The 12,058-nt window shown below is 36.0% G+C and overlaps 1 long non-coding RNA gene across 1 annotated transcript in view; it reads left to right on the top strand.

Moving 5' to 3' along the window:
* Window positions 1-11,787, top strand: part of LOC102122603 (uncharacterized) — a 514,820-nt gene extending 503,033 nt beyond the window's left edge. Inside the window, exon 5 of the long non-coding RNA XR_010582636.2 lies at window positions 11,282-11,787. This is a non-coding gene — a long non-coding RNA (uncharacterized lncRNA). The remainder of the gene's footprint in view (window positions 1-11,281) is intronic.
* Window positions 11,788-12,058: the final 271 nt, after the last annotated feature.

Here is a 12,058-nt window from a genome sequence, read left to right as displayed (position 1 = left end):
CAACAACACAGTAAAAGGTATCACTCATGATGAAGTGGGATTTATCTTTGGGATGCAAGTATGATTCGACACACACATATCAATAGATGTCATAATTTCATAATGCCTTTATTTTGTTGACACAGATTCCTTCAATACTTAGGTTGTTAAATTTGTTTGTTTTTGAAGGAGTCTCACTCTGTCACCCAGGATGGAGTGCAGTGGCACGATCTCGGCTCACTGCAAGCTCTGCTTCTCGGGTTCATGCCATTCTCCTGCCTCAGCCTCCCAAGTAGCTGGGACTACAGGTGCCCGCCACCATGCCCAGCTAATTTTTTTTAGAGACCGGGTTTCACTGTGTTAGCCAGGATGGTCTCGATCTCCTGACCTCGAGATCCACCTGCCTCGGCCTCCCAAAGTGCTGGGATTACAGGCGTGAGCCACCACGCCTGGCCTGTTAAGTGTTTTTATCAGGAAAGAGTAACAAATTTTGTCAATTCTTTTTTACACCTATTGAAATGACTATAGAATTTTTATCCTTCACAGAAGAATTTTTATCCTTCACAGAAGGATTTTTATCCTTCTGTGAAGGATATACATAACTTTCCCTAACTCTAACCCTGACCCTACCCTTCCCTAACCCTAACCCTCACAGAATGAAGGAAAACATCCTATAGTCACCTCAATAGGTGTAGAAAAAGCGTTTGACAAAATTTAACACTCTTTCATGATAAAAAACATTTAACAAAATAAGTATAGGAGGAATGTGTCTCAAAATAAAGGACACATATGACAGACTCACAGCTAACATCATATTCAACTGTGAAAAGTTAGAGCTTTTCCCCTAAGATCAGGAACAAGAGAAGGATGTCCAGTCTCTCTGCTTCTATTCAACGTAGTACTGGAAGTCTTAACCAGAGAAATTAGGAATGAAAAATAATAATAAATAAAAGGCATTTAAGTCAGAATGGAAGAACTGTCTTTGTTTGCAGATGATATGATCTTATATATAGAAAACCCTGAAGATACCACCAAAAAAGTTGTTAGATCTAATAAATGAATTCAGTAAAATTGCAGAATTTAAAATGAGCATACAAAATAATGTTGTGTCTTTTTAAACTAACAATGGACTATTCAAAAAAGAAATAAAGAACATAATTCCATTTACAATAGCATAAAAATACAATACTTAATACTATGCTTAACCAAGAACTTGAAAAAATTGTCCACTGAAAACTACAAAACATTGATGAAAGAAATTTAAAAAGATACAAGTAAATGGAAAGACCACCCGTGTTCATGGATTGGAAGATATAATATTGTCAAAATGCCGATAGTACTCACAGCAATCTACATATACAGCGCTGTCCCCACTAAATTCCAATGTCATTATTTTTTGTACAGAAATAGCAAAACAAATTCTAAAGTTCATATGGAACCACAAAAGACAAAAAAAAAGCCAATGATCTTGAGAAAGAAGAACAAATCTGGAAGCGTCACACTTTCTAATTTTAAACTATATTACAAACCTACAGCAATTTAAAGTTTGTTGTTGACATAAAGTTAGACATATAGATTAATGCAGCTGAATAGAGAACCCAGCAAAAACCCGCTAATATACAGTCAACTGATTATTGACAAGTGTGCTAAGAAATACACAATGGGGAAAGGACAGCCACATCATCAAATGATGTTGGGAAGACTGAATAATCACATGCAAAAAAATGAAATTTCACTTTTATCTTCCACCATCCCCAGAAGTCAACTGAAAACAGACTAAAATATAATACATTGAATTGTATGAATTCTTTTTTTAAATTTTTATCTTTAGACAGAGTTTTGTCTTGTTGCCCAGGCTGGAATGCAATGGCACGATCTTGGCTCACTGCAACCTCCACCTCCCAAGTTCAAGCAATTCTCCTATCTCAGCCTCCCGAGTAGCTGGGATTACAGGCACATGCCACCACCCTGACTAATTTTTGTATTTTTAGTAGAGACGGGGTTTCATCATATTGGTCAGGCTGGTCTCAAACTCCTAACCTTGGGTGATTCGCCCACTTCGGGCTCCCAAAGTGCTGGTATTACAGGTGTGCACCATGGCACCTGGTCATATAAATTCTTAAATATACGACATCAAACTGTATAAATTCTAGAAGAAAAGAATGAGGAAAAGCTTATTGGTCTTGGCAATGATTTCTTAAATGTGATCACAAAAGCACAGGCAACAAAAGCAATAATACACACATGGGACTATATCAAACTAAAAACCTTCTGCACCTCAAAAGATACAATCAACAGAGTGACAAGGCAATTGAAGAATGGGAGTAAATATTTGTAAACCATATGTATTTGATAAGGGTTTAATCTCCAAAATATATAAGAAACTCCACCAACTCAATAGTAAGCAAGCACACAAGTAAACAAAACAAAAATCAATACAATTAAAAAATGAACAAAGGACTTCAGTAGATCTTTCTCCACAGAAGTCATAGAAGTGCTCATCAGGTATATAAAAAAACATACTCAATGATATGGTTCGGCTGTGTCCCCACCCAAATCTCACCTTGGATTGTAGTTCTCATAATTTCGACGTGTCATGAGAGGGATCCAGTGGGAGATAATTGAATCATGGGAGTGGTTACCCCCATGCCACTTTTCTCATGACAGTGAATGAGTTCTCATGACAATGAGTGTGTTCTCATGAGATCTGATGGCTTTACAAGGGGCTTTTCCCCCTTTTGATCAGCATGTCTCCCTGCTGCTACCATATGAAGATAGATGTATTTGCTTCCATTTCTGCCATGATTGTAAGTTTCCTGAGGCCTCCCCAGCCCTGTGGAACTGTGAATCAATTAAATCTCTTTCCTTTATAAATTACCGAGTCTTTGGTTGTCTTTATTAGCAGTGTGAGAACAGACTAATACACTCAACATTACTAATCATCAGATAAATTCAGATTAAAACCACTAGATATCACTGCACCTCAGTTAGGATGACTATAATAAAAGTAAAAAGGGTTGGCAAGGATGCTGAAAAATTGGGACATTTGAACACTGTTGAGGTAAATGTAAAATGATTCAGCCATTATGTGCAGCATAAAGATTTATCCAAAAAATAAAAGTATCCTATGATCTAACAATCCCAATTCTGGGTATTTATTCAAAAGGATTGAAATCAGGATCTCAAAGACACATCTGCACTCTCATGTTCAATGCCACATTATTCACAATAGCCAAGGTAGGAAAAAAACAAAACAAAACAGAAGTCCATTGACAGATTAATGGATAAGGGAAATGTGGTATCTACATACAATGCAATATTGTTCAGCATCGAAAAAAACAAGGAAATCCTACTATTTGTGACAACATGGATAAATTTAGAGGGCAATATGTAAATGAAAGAAGCCATTCACAAAAGGACAAATACTTCATGAATCCACTTATATGAGGTATCTAAAATACTTAGACTCATAGAAGCAGAGAATAGAACGGTGGTTGCCAGGGGTCAGAGGGGGAATGGAGAGTTGTTGGTCAATGGTATAAAGTTTCAGTTATGCAAGACGAATAAACTCTAGAGAATTGTGTACCACATAGCACCTATAGTTAACAACATAGTATCGTACACTTAAGGAATAGGGTAGATCACATGTTAAGTGTTCTTACAAACAAAACAACACACACACACACACACACACGCACAAAAGGTCACAAGGACAACTTTGGAGGTAGAGGACATGTTTATTACCTCTATTATGGTGATAGTGTCATGGGTGTATGCATATTTCCAAACTCATCACATTTTCTATTCACCTGCAGATGTTTTTTGTATATCAATTCTATTTCCATAAAGTTTTTTTTTTTTAATAGTTCTCTGAAGGTTTTCTCATTTTAAGTATTGAAATAATGTTGTTTCTTTGGAGCTTTGAGTCCAGATACAGAAGTCAACAGTTGAGAGGCACATTCTATTTTCTCTCACCTTGTGAATTCTCTGTGAGAACAACACAAGATTGTTTGCAGCTTTTATTGATCTTTCCCTAGTCTTTGACCCCGAGGGACCACCAATCACTAAGTTGTTTGGTGTCAATAGAGACCAGGCAGAAAATGATGCCTATAAAGATCTTAATACCCCTTGAGGTTTCACAATCAATAGTGACAATTTCCCAACAGATCACATAACAAATGTGAGAGAAAAAAAATAAATAAATAAAAAGAAAACTTGGATTTTATGACTTGATAATTTTAGGTAATCTTGATGTGAAAAAAAAATATGTATATATCCCCTTCAAATCTGTCAAAAATAGAAAGTTGTGTTTATTTTTATGGCTTTTGTCACTTTTTAAACCATCCTTTAATATTTGTATGAATAGCAGTTCATGATCAAATATTTTTAAATTAAAAGTTTTGAATATAGTCCCTAAAAAGTTAATTGACATTTAATAAAAATTATATCATGTCAACTGATTTACTTAAAAATGGATATGTGTACACAGACACACACATTATGATTGTTCTTCATTTGTGGAGTCTATTGAATATTTGTCATTCTCTTTCTCTGTTTCATATTTAATGGTTATATTAAGCAAGTAATGTCATAAATTGTTCAAAACTATTATGTCCAGACTTTATGGTACAGAATCATGGTATCTATGACCCAAGCTTTTGTAAATTGATAAAGATCACATATGTTTTCTAAAGAAAGTCTTAACTTGAAAGTGTTTAGTTATTCAGTCCAATATCCTTGTTAGCTCCACAGTATTTCTAAAAATTGTCAACTCCAACCTCAGCTTTAATTTCAAAACATATACATCTACTTTTAATCAGCAAAATGAGATGCCTGCACTCCTGTTTATTGCCATTGAACATGATTTCAAGATGCCTTATGGGTATTTATTCTCAAAAGCTGACATGTGAGAAATAAGGATACACAGTTATTTCATTCCTACATATCAGTGTTTATCAAGTGTTAACAGGAGCAATTTGCATCAGTCTTTCAAGAAAAGATAATTCGATATAGAGGCCCAACTCAAACTCACTAAATCAGAATCTCTGGAATCAACACCTTAGAAATATCACTTTCCATAATCACTTCACATAATCCTTTTGCATTCTAAATTTTGGAAATTCTTGCTCTTGATAATCCCAGTTCTGTCTTTAGATGAAATTAGATGATGAGAAAGCTGTGGGCTAGGATTGCACTCCTTAGTGTCCATGTACTTTTGCTGGTGCTAAATATAGAAAATTGACAAGACATCATCTGTTTCCATTAAGAGGTGGTAGAAAAATTCACTTATGAAACTCATTACATTTAATATATGAGCATATATATTAAAGATATTATTATCATTGGCCTGGTATATCCCAAACATAATCTTGGATATTGTCTTAGTCTGTTCAGGCTGCTATAATACAACAGTATACACTGGGTAATTTATAAACAATAGAAATTTGTTGCTCACAGTTCTGGAGACTGAGAAGTCAAAAATTAAGTCATCAGCAGAGACAGTGCCTGATGAAGGCTTCATAGATGGCATCTTGTCCTTGCATCCTCACATGTCAGAAAGAGTCTCAGGGCCAGTGCCACCCCAATAGCTTCAATAGGCATTTCCTGTGTGGGGTTCTTTGCAGTAACCCCAACCTAATGGCTCCACTTAACATTGCCCTAGTGCAGACTTTCTTTGGTTGCCCTGTGACAGTACTCTGCCTGAGCCCTGATGCTCTCGAGGGCATCTTTTGATATCTAGGTGGAGGCAACCGTGCCCTTAGAGTTTGTGTACTCCGTGCCATGGTAGAGGTGGTACCATGTGAATTCCACCGTGGTTTGCCATCTGGTCCCTCTGGAGAGGTGGCCACAGCAGCCTGCCCTGCATCTGGGCCTACTTGAGCCACACCTGGGATAAAAGAGGAGCACTGTGCCAGAATGCAGGGGGAAGAGACTAGAATGAGGCTCTGTGGGTGTCTGAGGGTCCTCTTCAACATCAGTCCATCCCCTGGGAGTTGACCTGTAACTATGGCCTGTGATGGGAGGGCCAGCCAGCACCTAAAATATCTGAAATGCCTTCGGGGTCATTCTTTCACTGTTTTGATGAATAGCATCTGGCTTCCTTGTGTGCATGCTAATCTCCTTATCAAATATTTGCTTCACTGTACCCTTGGTATTTTCTCCTGAACATGCTTTTTCTTTCTTTACAAGATGGTCAGCCTGAGAATTTTTCAAGTCTTTACATTATGCTCCCATTTTGTGTATAGATTTCATCTTTAATTTGTTTCTCCTTGCATTTTATTATAAGCAGTCAAGAGAGGCCATGCTGCATTCTCACCACTTTGCTTATTGATTTTTTCCACCACATATCCTTTTCACCACTTACACAAAGCAGTAGGACAGGAACACAACATCTGTAAAAAAGTTAAAGCCTTCTCTACAGATCTCCTCTCCTTCTGGGTTCTCACCAGAATCACCCTTCATAGCAAATACCCCCAAAACTCTTCCAGCCTCTAGCTGGTACCCAGTTCCAAAGCTGCTTCCACATATTTAAAAATTCGTTATAGCAGCACCTCATTCCTGGTACCAATTTCTTTCTCAGTCCTTACAGTTTGGTATAACAAAATACTATAGACTAGGTAATTTTTAAACAACTGAAATTTACTGCTTACAGTTCTAGAGGCAGAGAATTCCAAGATCAAGGAAGTAGCAGACTCAGTATCTGGCAAGGGCTTCATAGATGGCACTTTGTTGTTGAATCTTCACGTGGCGGAAGGGGCGAACAACTCCCACATGCCTCTTTTATCAGGTCACTAACCCTATTAGTGAGGGCTCTACACTCATGATTTAAACACCTCCTAAAGGCCTCACTTCTTAATACCATCACATTGACAATTAAATTTTTTATTTTTATTTTTATTTTTTGTTTTTTTTTTTTTTTTTTTTTTTGACAATTAAATTTTAACATATAAATTTTGGAGGCCACATTCAGACCATAGCAGATAATATGGATGGCTTTGGTTCTTTATGAATTAGTGAGAAAATATTTATCTTAAGTATCATATGTTTCAAGAGGATTTATATACTTTTTCTACCTAATTGTCTACACATCTTCTATACATTTCTACACACTTAGATTTAGCACGTTATAGTAATTGTTCATTCCATGAAAATGTTTTAAAGTACATATTGGGACCTGGTGCTATGATAAGTGAAATTTAAAATACTTAACATTTTTATAAACTATTATGAAAATGAACAATAATAGATTCCATCAATTAGGGAAAAAAGAAGGGTCCTGACACATCACAAATTCTGGAATAAGTTATTACTTTTTTCAATACAGAAGTGAAGCAAATTTTTAGAAGACCACATCTTGTTTCACTCTACATTGAAACAATGTGAAGTTGAAAATAGGGACAGGACATTTTCTTATAACATTTTCACAGCACTATATGGTTCTCTGCATTTTCAAACGGCTGTGCAGATGAATGTCAACTGCACTAACAATGTCTTCTTTTACTTTAACCACTGCTGGTGTGGTTACCTAAGAAGTTTGGATTTCCAGTAACCATTGATGGGCTGCACATGTACCTCTGAACTTAAAATAAAAGTTAAAAAACAAGAAGTTTGTTTTTCAAGGAAATACAGATTACGTCTGGTGGAAACTGTTTATGTCTGTCTATAAATATCTAGATGTACATCAGGGCATATGCATATTCATGCATACATGCATAATTATACATACATGTTGCATATGCTCATTTTCAAGACATGCAATGCATGTTTTTAAGGTAAAGGAAAAACTAGATCTCATTCTGTATGAGAAGACAAATACTAATTATGGACAATGACTCTATGATTAAATTTAAGACTTGCCAAACATAAAAAGCACATATACCTAAAACTTTATCAGCTGAAACCTAGAAAATCTGCCTTCAGAAAAGGCTGGGTCTCCCACATTTTATCAAAAAACATATTGTGGCTAAGAACTAATATATATTATTTATAGAATTCTTTTCTGGTACTTACAATTAAATTTCCTTACAATTTTCTTAAATATATTGTGGTTACGAACTAATATATATCATTTATAGAATTCTTTTCTGGTACTTAGAATTATACTTTTCTTAGCATACTTCTGGATCATCCATATAGGCTAACCTCTTTTTACTTTCTGCAAACCTATTATTTTCTTATTTTTATTATTATTATTATTTTGAGACAGGGTCTCACTCTGTTACCTAGGCTGGAGTGCAGTATGATTATAGCTCACTGCAACCTCCACCACCCAGGGCTCAGGTGATTTTCCCATCTCAACCTCCTGAGTAGCTGGGACTACAGGCATGCACCACCATGCCTGGCTAGCTTTTATTTATTATTATTATTATTATTATTATTATTATTGTTATGTGTAGAGAGAGAGGTTTGTCATGTTGACCAGGCTTGTCCCAAACTCCTGGGCTCAAGTGTTAACCCTGCCCCTTGGGCTTCCAAACTGCCAAGATTATAGGCATGAGACCCTGCACCTAAGCTATTATTTTTCACTTGATGAGGATTTTTAGTGTTTTTCTTTAGAATTAAAAAAAAAAAAAAAAAAGCGTGAAACAAATCCAGACAAATCCAGACAAATCCAGAATGTGATCACTGCTTTAGTCCATGGAAACTGAGTGTCAGGAAAGAAAATTCTTCAGTTTCTGTGTATTTTTCTGTGTGTCTTTGTTATTTTTCATATGTACACATTTTCGTTTGTGTGTGTGTGTGTGTACAATTTATGTTAATCATTGAGGATGATTATCACATTGTGGTGATCCAAAGATCCTTTGGCATCACCAAGAAAAATATTCTCAGGTGATTTAATTTCTCCTTTTCTGGGAAACTTAGCCAAAAGAATGAACTTCAAGACTTACTCAGATCTTAGATACAGAACATAAATCCTGCTTTTCCGTAGACATTTTGTTAGATACTGACACCCAAGGAAAATAGAATGTGTTTGAAATGTTGGCTTCACATGCGAAAATAACATTGATCTTATGAACTTTGATTCTCTAAGTACATCATTTGAATTTCTCTCAAATTATGTACAACTTGTGCAGATGGTAGCATTTTATGCTCTAAAATTGAAATAATATGATACAAACTTAACACTTAAGTGTCCGATATCTAAAATAATGTCATTTTCACTTCAGCATGTCATCTGTGGCCCATCCTTTCTTCATAAATGCTCCCAGAGCATTCTTTATAAATTGCTCCCAGAGCAGTTCATTTATAACTGTCATATGATACAACATTCTAGGCTAGATTGAATGTATATTAGTCGAGAGGTCATAATATATTATAAAGTCCTTGTAAAAAGCGTTGCTTTATGTATCTTTGAGGAAACCATAATGGCTACAAACTGTAGCATTATTTAACTTAGACTATTTAATGGGTTATTTACCTTAGGGTCATTTCCCATTTCAGGCGCCAGGGAAGTAACCACTTCCTTAATCAAGGACTCCACTCATTCATTTACTCAAGGCTTCTACTAGTTACTGAGCATTTTTAACATGCTATATCTTATGCTGGGTACTGAGATGAGAGAGAAGGAATCCCTACTGTGTTAAACAAGTCTGAAGTCTAGGAGGCTGTGGCTTGGACTGCTGAGAACTTCCCAAATACTCATTATCTCTGCTTCCTTAGTAACAGAACCCTGATTTTCTTCAAGATGATGATATTTTCAGGTAAAATACTACATTTCCCATCCTTGTTTACAGCTAGGAAAGGCCATTTGATGTAAGCAGAAGGCACGGGATCAGGATTCCAGGAAATATTTTTAAGGGATCTGTCTGGCACAGCATCCAGTGACTTTCAGGATGAAAACCACAGCTTTGAGAACAACTGAGGAGAAAGAAAGAAAATAGCCCAGTGACTTATGGATGCATTGTATCAGCACTGGGCAGGCTACCTTTGGACTACTATTGTGTGAGAAAATAAACCTTTGATTCATTTGAGACACTATACCAAGTCTTTGTTAATCACTCCCAAATGCAATTCCTAAGAAATACAGTGGTCAAAACTGTAATCAGGTACATTAAAATGGAGCATATATATTCCTACTTTAAAAGTACATACAAAGTGTGTTTGTAGCAATTATCATCTCCACTATAATAATACATATATTACATATAATCAATTGTTTTTGATTATTTGCTTAAATTTAATTGTATCCCCCTCTGTGTTTGCCTCTTCCTGATAGAAAATAAACGTCATAAGGGAGAAGACACTTGGGTTTTTTTTTTTTACTAACACAGCTCCAGTGCCTAAAATGATGCTTGGCACAAAGCCAACATTCAGTAAATATTTCTTGAATGAATGAACGGATGATTTAATGGATGGTGAGGAAATGGATGGATAAATATACGGTGCTTTCTCCGAAGATGTAGTAGTTCATTTTATCTGTCAGGAGAGTAAATGATAGCAGAGCAAGGTCTGCCTTTGCTTAGGCAGCTAAATTTTGATAAGATAAGCTTTCTGGGTTCTGAATAAATGTTTCTCCGCTTTACAAACTGAGAGTAATATTTTACTGCTTTTTTTATAAATCAAATACAGTATTAATTGAAAATAACCACCACCCTGACATTGTTGCATTCTATGGGAGTCATTTAGCAGTTGGGATTGGCAATATAAAAACAAAGTGGTGTTACAGAAAAAGCAGGCTTATATATGTGCCTCATAACTTTCATATAACTATAGGTAAGTATACATACCAGCATAAACATACTTATAACCCTATAAAACATTTGTCAATTTTTCTTTCATATGTATCTGGGCATAATTCGCAATTGTCACTCATTTTCCTTTATTGAACTGATGTCTTCTAGCCCTGAGCAGTTACAAGTAGTGTCCCTCATGGTCTGCAACTTTTTAATTTTTTCATGTATTGGATTCCACGTAATGCTACTGATCAGATATTTTTGGCAAGTTTATGTCTCAAACAATGTTACTTATAGAGATTCATCAAAATCCCCACACATTTACTGGAGCCTAGTTTCTGAAGAACCGTAATCCTAACTACTGCCATTCCTGTGATTCCCATTGTAGCTGGTGGAATAGTTCTGCCGTGGTTGTTACATGTAGCCCTGTCTCTTCATGTCTTTTATGATCCTGCTCTTCGAATTAGGGGGAATCTGTTTCATTCTTATTAGAACACAATGATTCCTTTTAAAAACTGGTTACACTTTACACATAGTATGGCATATTCTTGAGGGTCTAGGAAACAAGAGAGCCTCAAGGAAAAAGTTATTTTTACTAGAGTGTAACCTCATTTTGTTCTTCATTCTAGGAGCTGCTATTCATGTTGACCAACAGCCTTAAGCAGAAAGAAATAGCTTCTGGAAAAATAACTGTAAGGGTGACTAAATTCTCTGGAGAAACCTGTTTCTTTCTTTGTAGTCTTTTTGTGTCTTCTTAATTTTTGTTTACATGTATACATTTTCGATATGTTTTGGACATTTGTCCCTCAAATCTCATGTTGAAATATGACCTCCATTGTGGAAGGTGGGCCTGGTGGGAAGTATTTGGGCCACAGGAGTGGATCCCTCATGAATGGCTTGGTGCCCTCCCCGGGGTAATGAGTTACCCAAGATCTGAATGTTAATAAGAGTCTGAGACCTCCCCCAACCCACTGCAACCTCTCTCATCCTGTGACACACCTGACCTCCCTTCTTTTGCCATGATTGGGAGCTTCCTGAGAAGCAGCTGCTGGCACCATGCTTCTTGTATAGTCTGCAGAATACTGAGCCACATAAACCTCTTTTTTTAAATATAAACTACCCGGTCTCAGGTATTCCTTTATATCATTGTAAAACAGACTAACACAATTTTTTTTTTACACCTGTTTTCTTTCTTTTCCAATAACAATGTAACAGAGGGTACAATAACTAGCAAGAAGGCATGGCTAATATTTCAAAATTTTGTTTTCTTGGAAGGTGCATATGGATAGTTCTTCTGGTATGTATATGGGAGGAAATTTTATATTAATTTGCTTTATCGCAATTTTATCTAAATTCAGTGTGTACCCACGAGGACCTACTACTACTCCAAGATATTCTGAAATAAA

The sequence above is a fragment of the Macaca fascicularis genome, chromosome 17 (genome assembly GCF_037993035.2).
Source record: "Macaca fascicularis isolate 582-1 chromosome 17, T2T-MFA8v1.1".
Taxonomy (NCBI): Eukaryota; Metazoa; Chordata; class Mammalia; order Primates; family Cercopithecidae; genus Macaca; species Macaca fascicularis.
This window is presented reverse-complemented; position numbering and strand designations above follow the sequence as displayed.